The sequence below is a fragment of the Agelaius tricolor genome, unplaced genomic scaffold (genome assembly GCF_023055355.1).
Source record: "Agelaius tricolor isolate 1412-34295 unplaced genomic scaffold, bAgeTri1.0.p SCAF_2, whole genome shotgun sequence".
NCBI lineage: Eukaryota > Metazoa > Chordata > Aves > Passeriformes > Icteridae > Agelaius > Agelaius tricolor.
Window position 1 is genome coordinate 4001522 of NW_027269262.1, and position 13199 is coordinate 4014720.

Genomic DNA, 13199 nt, shown 5'->3' on the forward strand with positions numbered 1-13199 from the left:
GGAACCTGCACTCTCTCATCAGAAGCATTTTGAACTCACTCTTTACTGGCACATGACACCCACAGCCATTGAACAGAACAGAATATGTGAACTAACTATACACAAACACACACAAGCTCCCCTTCTCATTTGGAACAGGACAATTAGTGGAAAAACTTTGATTATCTCAAGAACACAACTTTTCTCATTTATAAGCAACAAGTTTAAGTACTACTCTACACGCCTACAGTGTGCACTTGAGAAAAAATACCATGGACATGATATTATATTTTGATGCCTGATTTTACATATCTGCACTATGAACAACTTATTGTATAATAATGCAGTTACATTAAAAGCAAAAGAGTGTTGATTTTTTTTGTTAAATGGTCCCCCAGCAGCAGCTGCCCATACACAGAGAAGATGTGCTTCTGGACAATAGGCCCTGTGAAAGGCTAACCAAACATCTCAAAAAAAAAAGTTTTCAGTTATCACAGTCCAAGTACATCATTTCTACTGGAAGGATATTGCAATCTGCAGATTAACTATGAATTAAATTTATATTAAAAAATAATATCCTGCATTTTGCATGCTAAATTAAAACAGATGTAATTCAAGCCTTTGAATTCAAGTAATTTTGGCTGGTTCTTCATTTATATCTACAGCTAAAACAGACACTTTCTCAGGCATTTGTGCCAAATTTGACTAATTTTTTCTGCTCTGTGTTTTAATTACTGTGTATGCTTTTCTGTTGCAGTTAGAAATATCCATTACACACTTGAATAGCCAACACTGTGAGAAAAGGCATGCTTTTTTTTAAGCATAGTGGTATTTCAAATTGTTATGTGATAATGGCAGATCTTACAGATGCTTCTGCTGCTCACTGCTGCAGTCTGTACACAGACACACCCTAGCATGACCCACAGCTGACCTTGGCTGCAGCAGCACTGCACACCCAGAACAACCTTACAGATGTAAGAGCAGCCACTCAGCATCGTGCTCCACCTTAGGCTGAAACACCACTGCACTTCTCCTGCTATGGCACCTATGTTAAAGCCAACTTCAACAAACATTTTCTTCTCAAAGAAGACTGATTTGTTTGCAGTTAAGCTTCCTTGCATCCCCATCCCTCCTGTGCAAACACACAAAAGGCATTCCAGCCAAGAACCCAGTTCCTGCAGCATAGCCCTGCACCAGAATCCCCAGGGAATCCCAGTCTCCTAATGTATGGGTTGAATTTCAGGGTCTTCATAAAAGCTATTCCTTAAGTTCAAGAATATGTGTCAGACAACACATTTTGGAGATCACCCCTTCCAGTGCAAGTTCAAGGTTTCAGTCCACTTGCAAAGTTAAACAGGAGGGATTTCAAGTGCAAAAAATCCCATAAACTGCTGCAATCCATTTCTTGTTTTACTTGGCTTAACTGCTGAGTTACCTCCCCAGGCAGCCAGCTACAAGCTGTTAGTGGAATTGGAGTTTTAGATAATTCGGTGAGATCTTCCTGCAAAAACAGCGTTGTTCTGCTCCTTGGCTTTGTAGCCCAGACCACATGATGAAGTCACTCCTAAATGTGTGTAGCACATACTATAGGTATGTGTGTACTTACACGTTGTCTATGGTTAACACTGACAGATTAGTGAGCAAGTTTCCCCTGAATTAAACCAACGATGTCAACACCAAATGCTTCGATGAGTCTCAAGAAAACTTCAAGAAAACGGGAACAGCTGCAAGCAGGAGAAGGCAATCTTAAAGTGAATTATGTGGAAGGATTTGCAGATTAAAAAAAAATGAAGTGGATTTAGAGTAGCAATTTTTGAAAGTTTGAGATTTTTAAATAAGGATAAAATGTATACTTTTTAGAAAGTTATGAGTCAGACTCTCCACTCAGTCGTATAAGCAAAAATTTTAACTCATCACAGAGACATGAACAGAACTGTTTTTAAACCTATGTGGATTTGAAAAAGTAGAATTTGGCCAATTTTCTTTTCTCTAAGAGGAAATATGCCTTTGCATGTTGACTGGTAAAAATAAGACAAGCTATAGATGTAAAATGCTCATGTCCATTCTACCAATATTTACATAATAAATATTCTCTTCATTTCAGTAAAATTCAAAACAACTGTGTGATAATGTAAATTATTTCCTTAATGTGAGGAATATTCAAAGGACCTAATGCAATCTAGATTTTGTCCTATGAAAGTGTCCAGATTCAGATTGTATGGGGTTTTCTGCAATCTGTTTCAGTGAAAGATGATGTTGCCCATGGCAGGCCAGCTGGACTAAATGGTATTTTTACATGTCCCTTCTAAAACCAAATCATTCTCTGATTCCATGACCAAACAGAAGAATGCATCACTGTTCTCAGAGTGGAGGTTTCAAAATTACAGTGCTCCTTATGAACAGTGTCCACTACAAAAAGACAACATTTTACGCCATGTTAGAAGGATTTCTCAGTAAGACTGTCTAAACAGGGAAATAAGAGAGTGAACCAAAATATGAAAAGCTACTCAAAGCAAGTCTGAAATTATCAGACATTTTTCTGATGAACAAGTCACACACATGTTTGACCCACACTAAGCTTCACCATTAATATCTCTATGCCTCTGCTGTGGAGATTCAGGCCCACCTAGGTCTGGATCCTGGCCTGGAGCACAAAACCAAGGCAATACTCAGCCCTGTGCGAGGAGACCTGCACTGCAGGAAGGACTCATGCACCCAAGTCCTGGAACTAGTTTCAGATACAGGACCTGGAGCATGGCCTTTTCCTTTATGGTGGCAGTGTTTACCTGCTCTAAAACTTAGTGTTTACCATTACAAAGCAGTGGAGCTGGGCTGTAGTCCCCTTTGAACAAGCAACAGCTTGCATGCTATGTTTTGTACAACTTTTCCAAAGCTTCACAAAATTCTAGACTGTCAAAGCATCAAAACCTCATTTTTTGCTTATTTTCAGACTCTCCCTCAGGAAGTACAGCATGTGAATCAAAACCTCTCTGCTTTGCCTGCCATTTGTGGATTTTTAATACATTTTAGGGTAGTAAATACTCAACTTTTCTTTATGATAAAGGCTCTGTTTTGAAACATAGGGCTCAAAACCTTCAATACAGTCCTGAAAGAAAATAAGATCAAAGTTTTAAACTAGTATGTGTTTGGAAAGCTCTGAGTAGTCAGCACTTTTCATCTGCGATGCATATTCCTATTTTTATTGCATTCATTCCATAGAAGAAACATCTATCTGCAATGCATTTCTTTCTCCCAGCTTATCAGTGCACGCCCTTGACCAAAGTACAAAAAACACCATTTACCAACACTCTGCAGGTGAAAAACTATTCCTCTGTATAAATTATACATCTTGGAAGCTCAACATTTTTTTCATGCTGAAAACCTATTCAAGCTTTCCCACATCTGTGGGCTAAGTGGTTTGCTCTAGCCAGGGGGGCCGACAATTGCTGATATTTCAAGAAACCTAATCTCTTAATGTTTGGGATCAGACGAAGGGCATGGCCATAAAAGAGACAGCTTGAAACAGGCCTAATCTCCAGCATATCTGAACCTACAGATGGCAGAGGCTCTGAGCTGCCACCAACATAGATTCCAGTCTGCCTGCCTAAGGGTGGTCTAAGCAGAGCAATCCCATCGCACATGGAATTCTCTCATGCCAATATTTCTGTCCTGGGCAAGTAAAGAAAGGATTGGTGCTGGCTTGAATCGAGCATGCAGCAAGCACTTCCATCAGACAGCAGCAATGCAAGACTGTCAACCAGACAATATTCCTGCTCTGACTGTGCCTAAATTCCTACATCTTCATTTCTAGACTGCCAGTTTCCTTAGGTCTGCCACCTCACTGGTGACTCTGTGCCCGATGATTTCCTGACCAGACAACCCTGTGCTGCCTTTCCCAGCTTAGTGTCACAGACACATTGATACTTTTACAGAGACATTAAACATTTTCTCAGGCAGCACTGATCAGTGCTGGGACACAGAGCAGAGACTCAGCTTCCCCATTCAGCCCACTCCATAGGATGATGGGTACAAACCCTTGTGTCTCCTCCAGCAGAAAATAACCACAATCTTTCATTCTTTGTAAAATATGAGCATTTCCACCTCAGCTTAACTTGTCCCTACTCTGTGCTAATTGTAGATGTTCTAAAACAAGTTTAAACTTTCAAGCTGGATTTTCAGTTAACTGCAAACTAAACCTAATAGTCAGCACATGCACCCAAAAACCAAAAACAATGATATATGATGTGCAACACAGCCCTCCTGAAGTGGTCCCTGAAACAAGAAAAGAGACCGCCCTGGCTGTTTGCAGGGCAGCAGCGTAACCAGAATTAATAAGTTCCAAGAGGGCTGATCTGAGGAGCTCAGAGCCCAAGAGAGGGCCATCCTCCCTGGAACACAGCACATCTGCAAAGCAGGATGTTTTCCAAGTGAAGAGCCGATGTGTTTTTCTGGTGAGGAAGCAGGAGGCGTAAGGATTATGGTTACTTTTGCAAGCCCTGGGAAGGTGGGGGAGGGAGGTCAGGCACATGGGGCACATTCACACAATTATCCAGGCACAAAAAAAAAAAAAAAAAAGAAAAAGCTATTCTGATCCCTCCTTCAACAGAGCAGCAGCAGTGCTGAACAAGTCATGAATTTACTGCGTGGGAGTTGTTTCAGCTTTCTCAGAGAGCTTTTTCTGCCTATACTGCATATACTGGGTTATGTGTCTAGTGTGTCTTTCATTAACTTATAGAGCCCAAATATAAGTGAAGGCTTATGGGACCTGGGGAACTGACAAAGCAAAGCTGATTTCCAGATTGGCATTTCAAGAGTTAAACTGAATTTTTCGAAAGTACTCATCACCATAAAGTATTTAATAATAAATTAGCTGAAAGAAAAAAAAAAAGTGAGTTAAGGCTATCACTCCCCATTTAACTTGATTTAACAGGTTAAAGGTCAGTTTTTAAATACCCCAAGACAGAAAGACTTTTGTTACTAAAGTTTCAAACACCAGGGCTCATTCTAACTGGCTGAATACTCATACCTATAATTAAAGTGTAGATTACAAGGGAAAAAGCAATACAGAAACCACTGAACAGAAAGTCAACATGACAAAATTAGTTCCATGCTCCTATTAGAAATCCCCTCTAAATATCCCACAGCTGGCTAAGGAACCAGCACCTAGCTGTACACCTGAAAGAATCCAAGTGCAGTTTAGACAAAAAAGGGCCAATAATTTGTATTTGCCAATTACTGAGTTTTCATTTTAGTATCTGTGGTAATATGCTTGTTCTCTAAAAATGTGTCATTTAAGAAAGTAACTGAAAGTATAAGCCCAAAGACAACACAGAAGAGTGTGGGAATGCATCCTGGGGGATAGGCTGGAAATTGGCCACACAGCCACACCACAGACAACCAAGGTTGTGCCTCAAGAAATGAGAAGCCACAACTGATGACATCCAGGCAGATTATGGTGAGGAGCAAAGGACTCACCAAGGACTCTGGGGCCAACTGAGAGTGGCCACAACATCTGCAGTGGTTCTCACTACCTGCTGCCAATAGCAAAGGGTGCATTATTCTTCCTCATTAGGACCATCAAAGCCAGCTTTAAGGACAAGGCTGTACTTTAATTGCTGAATCTGAAATTTACTATTGTACCTCTCCCAAGCAATTCCACTTTAATAATTTGCTACATGTTAGGATGCCTGAAAGAATTTAGAATCCAAGATTGTCATCAAAAGAACAGTAGGTTGGACCAAAAATCTGGTGGCTGATTTAAAGAAAACAATTCCTCCCATTCTGAAGACAAACTAGAGACACAGTGCAGTTTTCTTTAAAGTTCTAGTATTAGACTCTGCTTTTTACGACAGATCAATGAAACTTTAAGACTGTTGTTTCACACTTCGGTGCAGAAGATACATTTTGATTCATTGTTGAAGGTGAAAGTGGTTGTGATAGAACTTTTGTGCTTTTTGACCAAACCCTACATCTTGAGACCTTTAAATCTTAAAAAAAAAACCAAAAAAACCCATATAATACTATTCTCCAACAAAGACTAAGTATTCTCTGGCAACATGAAAAGCTGAGCTTATGCCACGGGCACCTTACTTTTACCTAGCAGCTTTACACTTTATTTGTACCTTACTTTTTTTACCTAGTGCTGCTGAAGCGGTGGCTGAACAGCACTCCTGAGCTCCTGCAAGGGACGAGCTTGCAGGTGACAGATGTAAGTTTATAATAAGATGTGAACAAAGTTTCTACAGTCCTCTACAAGATCAGAGAGTTGTGATATCACATATCAGGAGGTTCAGAGTTAGGGAATTCACTTAAAAGGGCAGGAAAGCACAGGGAACCTCTGCCAGATCTACTGGCAGCTCAGTTCTCACCCTCTGGCTGCTGCTGCCCTGCAGCTCTTAGAGTGAGGCACTTGTCTGCATCACTGGGAATACACAACCATTTAGCAACAGAAACAGAGATGATTCATGAATGCACATGAACTGGTATTTCCCATGGAACACAGAAGACCATGAGTAGCCAATTCTAAAAATGAAAAGTTTCTTATATTTCTTTTTAGACATACTCACAATTATTGTCCTTGGCAAAAACTACAGTCTTTAAGGCAGCGAGCCTGTGACCAAGTGAGCCTGTGGCCAAGCCAACAGGAAAGCACATGACTTTTTTTTTTTGAAACACATATTGTGAGTCAAGAAGTCAAACCCCATTATTTGCTGTTTAGCAACATCACCGCCATAACCAGCAGCCTTTACACAAGTTAATAAATAGATATGATATTAGCATTAATTTAAAGGAAAACACTGGACAATTTATTTTCCACCATTTTAAACCCCAGGTTTAAATTCCATCCCCTGAGAAATTTGGGTTCTGATTTAAACTATTACAGCCGACAGCTTGAGTAGAGGTGATCAAAAAGTTTATTTAAGATTTGTGTTAAACAAACAATTTTTTTGCCAGAAGAGTTTCTGAAAACTTGAGCATTTTCAACCTTAACTGTGGGATAGGAGGAATGCCCCAAAGGGCTCCCATTCCACAGCACTTGCCTGAATTTCCAAAGCCCTGTCTCGCCAGGGTCATGGCAAACAGTGAAAAACAGATCTGTTCTTTCACCAAGGACTACTTCTTCATTCAGCTGAACACTGATTAGGCAAAATAACTGCATGTTATAATTGTGACAGAGTGCAATGACTGTGCATGATGAAGAGAAAGTTCAAGACCCAAAGTTGATATCTAAGTGCCCACTCTCACAGATTCTCATAAGATTCAAAAAGCAGTTTTGATGATTTTCATCATTTTTTAACAGCTGCACTGCCTGAGCTGTTCAGAGTTTTAATGTGATAGCTACAATGTATTTTGCTACTGCTTTCTTCTTATTACAGATGAAATGCCCAAGCCATATTCATTCAATACCACAGAGAAAAGAGAAACAAAGAAGAAAAGAGAAGAAAGGTCACTGTCAGGCCAAGATGAAGTCTGGAAAATTTCAGTTTGAGACATAAGCAGTTCAGGAAGTTATAAGCAACTGAAACAATAAAGGAATTATAATTGAAACACTGCAAGAATCTTAACTATAGCTCTTTTCCATGCTAACCAAGTATTATTTAATGTATTTCAACAGCATTCAGAAACTCTTCTTGACATGAATGATCTGTGCTTTCAAGATCACTCCCAACCTCCTTAGAAAAGCAGAAAAAAGGGATGGTTGGTATTAGCCACAGCTTCAGCTGATGGAAGTCAGTACAGCTCCCTCACTTTCAGTTACATCAGTGAGTCACAGGAAAAGCAACAAAAAGGAAACAACCCAAAACTTGTAACAGCAGATCTAGTTTACTTCTGCATCGCTTCCCCCCAGCACAGAAGTGGTGCCTCCTCCAGCCTCTCACCAGAGCAGATAATTGAACTGTGGCCTGTTCTGATGCCTCCTGCAAGGCTACGTTTCCCCAGCGGAAGAGAACTGGATGTGCAAATCCCAAGTTCAGTGGTTTTGTTCCCACCTTCTCCGAGCATATTCCCATCATGTCCTTTCCCTGCTCCTGACAGGAGGGTCATGAATGGAATGTAGCCTAATCAAAATTATCTCTATCTCTCCAAAACAGATTTATAATTGTATGAAGAATAAATGCACTTTTATTTTTCCCTTCACTGTTCCAAACACAGGATCTAGAAAGGCACCCTATAATTGCTGAATTCCTGTTGAGATAATCCTAGAATCATGAATCATCATTTTTCCAAACAGTCCTCTGCTAAAAATTTCAGACATCAATGAAAATTCTGCATGCCACCTCAGGCATTTAACTGTCTACACCTACTGAAAAAAAAAAAAAAAAAAAAAAACAAAAACCAACCAAACCAAACAAACCCCACCAACCAAACCAAAAAAATAAGGCAAACAATGTTTCAAATTCACTCTACTTGACTCCAATTAAGAAGCATTTACAAAGAGCTATGCATTGAGTTTCTAGTGCAATGTGCTAGAGGAACTGCCACCAGCATCTTCACTTCTTTCTAAACACTATGATACTGTGTTTCAGTCAAAAACTAGGTCATAAACTTCTCTATTGGAAAGTGTTTATAGCTGTTTGGACGGGATTATTCTGTTCAAGAGGTTATAATAATAAAGGAAGCTTGCAAGTATACTTTTTCCAAACTCTTGGTAGGTTGATGCCAATTTGGGAAATTGGCTCATTATTTATCCTTGTTTGGCTCCTCCAATCTCAATTTCTTGTTTGTTTTGACCTCCTTCTGGACAAATATAAAACTTACTGTTTCATCTAATTAACAGGAGGGAGACTATAGAAAAAAAATCTCTCATTTATTCTAATTCCAGAATCAGTTTTACAAAAACATTGTCAGAGTTTCAAGAAGCATTCAGATGTTAAAGAGTCCTGCCAAAGTTTACAATCTAGTTATATCCTGCTACAGAAAAAATAGAATATTAAAAAAAAAAGGAAAAAAACCCCACAACTTGCTCTGTTTTTATAATTTTATACAAATTCTGGCAAGAAACAATCCACCTCCACATATTCACATGCAACCAGAGGATCTGTGGAAAAGCCTTATTCTGCTTAGTCTAATCAAATTGTCCAATTCACTTTCTCCATTTCAAGTCTCACAACACATTTTTCTCAGCCACTCCTCCCTGTTTTCCTGTTGTACAGGAAAATAAAGCAGATTTTCCCTTCTCCCCATCACATCTCCCTTTTGATGGCTTAAATCAGTGAGCAAACAGTTCACCCACAGTTCTGGTATTGCAAAGCTTTTTCATTTGAGGTTCCTTCTTTTGGTCATTTTGTACCACAAAGCAAGCTCACTGTCCATCAGCCTCACAAAAGGGATTCAGGGGAAATCCTTTGCCCATTTTCTGGGGGCTTGAGGTGCCCAACAGTTTCCTCTAAGTGAGGAAGCTGGCTTTGTAGTCTTTTACATGTTTTTCCATGAGTCATCAGAATGCACACAGTGGAGTCATCCTCAAGTGAAAAAGCCTTGAATGATATGCTTCATTCAATTTGCCCTGTATCTCATAAGGATTTAGCCCCAAATATGGACACAGAAGGTAAAATGAGGGCATTTGGGATAGAAAAAAGTGTACAACGTTCATCTGGTTCTGTAATCACTAATTAAGTCCAAGATCTCCACTGTTTTTAACAAAAACAAAAATCAAGAGCAAAAATAAACCAAACTTCTATCCAGCTGCATAAATTCTGTCTCCCAAATATTCTCTGCCAAGAAGGAGAATCAGAATAATTAGATTATTCTCCTTCAACTGGCTCTAAGATTTTAGCTAAGAGCTGTTTTACTTTCTGCTTGCTTTTACAGAATTTGAAATCCCTTTACATGGAAAAGTGTCATATTCTGAATTCTGTATTTAGCACATTCACAGTCTCAAATTTTAGGTTTTCAGAGAGGCCCGCCTTCAGCCTTTTCCAGTTCAGCAATCCTACCAAAATAGTTAACATCATATATACTGCATAGTGTTTTCATAGTGAGACTCCATCTAAGCAAGTCAGGTAGATTTATGTAATATTCACACTTTCTTCCACAGCCTCGACACATCAGGTGCAACATGAACAGTCAGGTACTCAGTGCAATGATTTTGCTGCAAAGGCATCATTGGGCCATTCCTTTTTTATTTCCTTTTAGTCCATCTAAAGTTTCTGCGAACCCAAAAGCAATGTTTTAAATGTGGAAAAGAAAAACAGCAAGAAAAACTATAGTTCAGTTCTGATTAATGGTGTTGTATTTTAATGTCTTGCTGGGAGGCTCAACCCATTGAGTATGTATCCTCAGGATATTTTAAATTTATGGTAGTTTCTTCCAAATAATTTTGAATCCTGTCAGGAAAAAAAATGGCAGGATGACTGCTTAACAGATGACATAGCATCTTCTCTGTAGCTTTCTCTAACACTAGGAGGTACAGAACATAAACCCCAAATTCCTATTAAAATAATGGGAAATAAACTAAAAGATGAAAGCAAGACAGGTCCAAGCAGCTGCCTCAAACCTGTTCATTAGGAAGGCACTAGCAGTGGGAGGGCCATAGAAAGGCCACAGTTTCATTTCACTTCAAGGAAATCTTAGTCTAGCTGCTTTTTAAAATCTTTAAAAGCTTTGCACCCATCATCTTTTCCTACCACCCCACTGGAGCAGAAAATGCTCATCTCAACTCCTGAGTCTCCTGGCATGTCAACCCAGTCTCCAGGTTAAATGAAATTAGCAAGTAGGAGGTTCAAAACTAACTTCAGGGACTACTCGCTTTCTCCCTCCCGGAATTCAGCTGGGGCATCCAGAACAGTGCAAAGTGGCAGAGCCTAAAAATCCACCTAGAATCAAATCATAACCTCACAAATCCGCAGAAAGGGAAAGCATTGCCAAGACTACTCGTCAAAAAAGCCAGCACTGACACATCTCGGGGTCTCTCGCTGCTCAGAGTGACCCTGAGATGCATTAGAAAGTCTCTTTTCCCTGCCCGGTGCTCGAAGAACAAGTCAGAGCTCTTTAATTCTCAGTCTCAAGGTTGTTTATTGTTCCTTATCTATAAAATATTTTCTCCTGTCTAGCTGAGGTCAACTCAGCAAGACAGTCCAGGCACTCTGCCTGCCCCCAGGGTGGTGTTATGTCTTTATACTAATAATTATGTATACAATGTTTACACCTACTTTCCAATACCTATCACCTATGTTAGACAGTGAGTTTCTACTCTAAACCAATCCAAAAGTGCCAACATCACAGCAGAAGATGGAGGCCAAGAACTAGAAGGAGAAAGGCTGGACACACCCAGATTCCTCCATCTTGCCTCCTGAACCCCTATTCTAGAAAATCCCAAAATTTACTTTTTCACCTCATAGTAAGTTCACTATTATTCTACTTACTTGTCGTGGCCTGCAGATCTTCATCTAAGGTTGGTAACTTGCTCCACCAGTCATAATCAAAACCACAGGTATCTTAAGCTCTGTGCCAAAGTCTCTGAGCCCCCTAGCAGGGGTCTTGGCTGCTCAAGACAGTCAGAGGGATGTCCTGGGTTCCGACAGACACAGATGTCCATCTGTGGAGCATGAGAGGTTGATCTGGGAAGAAATCACATGCTCCACTCTCCTCTCTTGGCACCAGCCATCAGTCACTCCATGGGACAGGAGGCCACTATGCCTTCCTTAAATCTCTATGCCTAACCTGGTCCTTGATCCACAGATATTATATTTTCATGTGTTTTACATATTTATGCTCTTGCACCCTGAAAGCTGGAAAATAAAGTAAACTCCAGGGTCTTTCCTTTGTATATTTTTTGTCCTTGCCTTAAGACAGCTCCTTAACACATCTGGCTCCAACCTGAGCACAGCGCAGTCCCCACCACGTCTGTCTTCACAATGCTGTCACAAAGGAAGAGGAGACAAGGGCAACTGGGAGGCCAAAGATGCCAAACCCCACGTGTGACTCAAAACAGCACCTACACATAAGGCCAAGGCTTTCACTGTAGCTGAAATGTGCACTCAGCAATACCCAGCTTCCCTTTGGAGCCCTGGCAGCTCCACCCTGCCAGCACAGCAAGGTGATCCTCAGGTGCACAGAAAAGTCAATATAGCCCTGGGAATATCAGAGTTGTGCAAAAAAAAAGCACTCTGGACACACTATATTCTCTACCAGAAATACAAGCATGTTGGTATGTAGGCACTTAGTTCCCACTGATATGGAAACTAAAGATTTTGTCCGTGTTTTCTCACAAAGCTTGTGGCACAGCAAGCATTAAATCAATACCAACTTTTGCTTGCTTTTGTGCAGGCTTTAACAGGCTTGCATTAACTTCCAAGGATATCAAAAACTTGACAACTATATCCTGAATTGGCACAGCCTTAAAGAACAAGTTAAGTTACCCAAACCACACAAGAAATGCTGAAATCATTCTTATATTCAGACCTATAGTTGTAACCACTGATGTGAAATAAAATTCTTAAGGAAATTTATACAGTAGCAAGGGTAAAGATAGTAACAGCAGCAGCATCTGTTACCAGGGTTACCAAATCTAGAAGGAAAACAAGAAACCTGCTGACACTGATTTACAGAGAGATATATGTAAACATTCATGTAGACAAGAGATTTATATTTTATATTCAGTGAATTTTAGTGGTGTAACATTAAATATTGTTGCTACTGAAGCTGAACCAAAACAATGCGAGGAAAGTTAATGAACAGCCATACCAAATGGCATATATCTGATTTCTTACCTGAAATGTGTTCTGTTCATTCATCCATCATTACTGCTGTCCCACGACAATGCTTCAGCAACCACATAAAAAGATCTGGTAAAATCCTAAGTGTTTAAAAAGAAATAGCATGTTACACAATACAAAAGCCACCAAATCCACTGCAAACAGAAAAATAATGTTTCAGAATTCAGTGTGACACTGAATTTGCAAGGATTTTTTTAGTTCCAATGACTTAGAATTTCTCCATGCATTCAAAGTTGTGATACATTTTGCTGATGCAGAATCAGAGCCACAAGTAACACAATTACATACAAGACTAATTATAGATGGAAAAAATCAACATGACATGTAAAAATAGAAGAATCAAGGAAGAAACAGTAATCCACAGTTGGTTTGATGATCTGGCACTTCTGCTGCATCTACCTATTCACTTGTTGATACTAATTCACAGTAGTTCTAGAGAAGTTTTTCAGTTCTCACAGGAAAAGAAATAACACTTCCAAATTATGGTTGCATTTTATAGAA

General features: G+C 39.7%; 1 long non-coding RNA gene across 1 annotated transcript in view; it reads right to left on the minus strand.

Annotated features, from left to right (window-relative positions):
• Positions 1–13199, minus strand: part of LOC139600470 (uncharacterized) — a 179712-nt gene that overhangs the window by 88777 nt on the left and 77736 nt on the right. Inside the window, exon 2 of the long non-coding RNA XR_011682557.1 lies at positions 12693–12778. This is a non-coding gene — a long non-coding RNA (uncharacterized lncRNA). The remainder of the gene's footprint in view (positions 1–12692; positions 12779–13199) is intronic.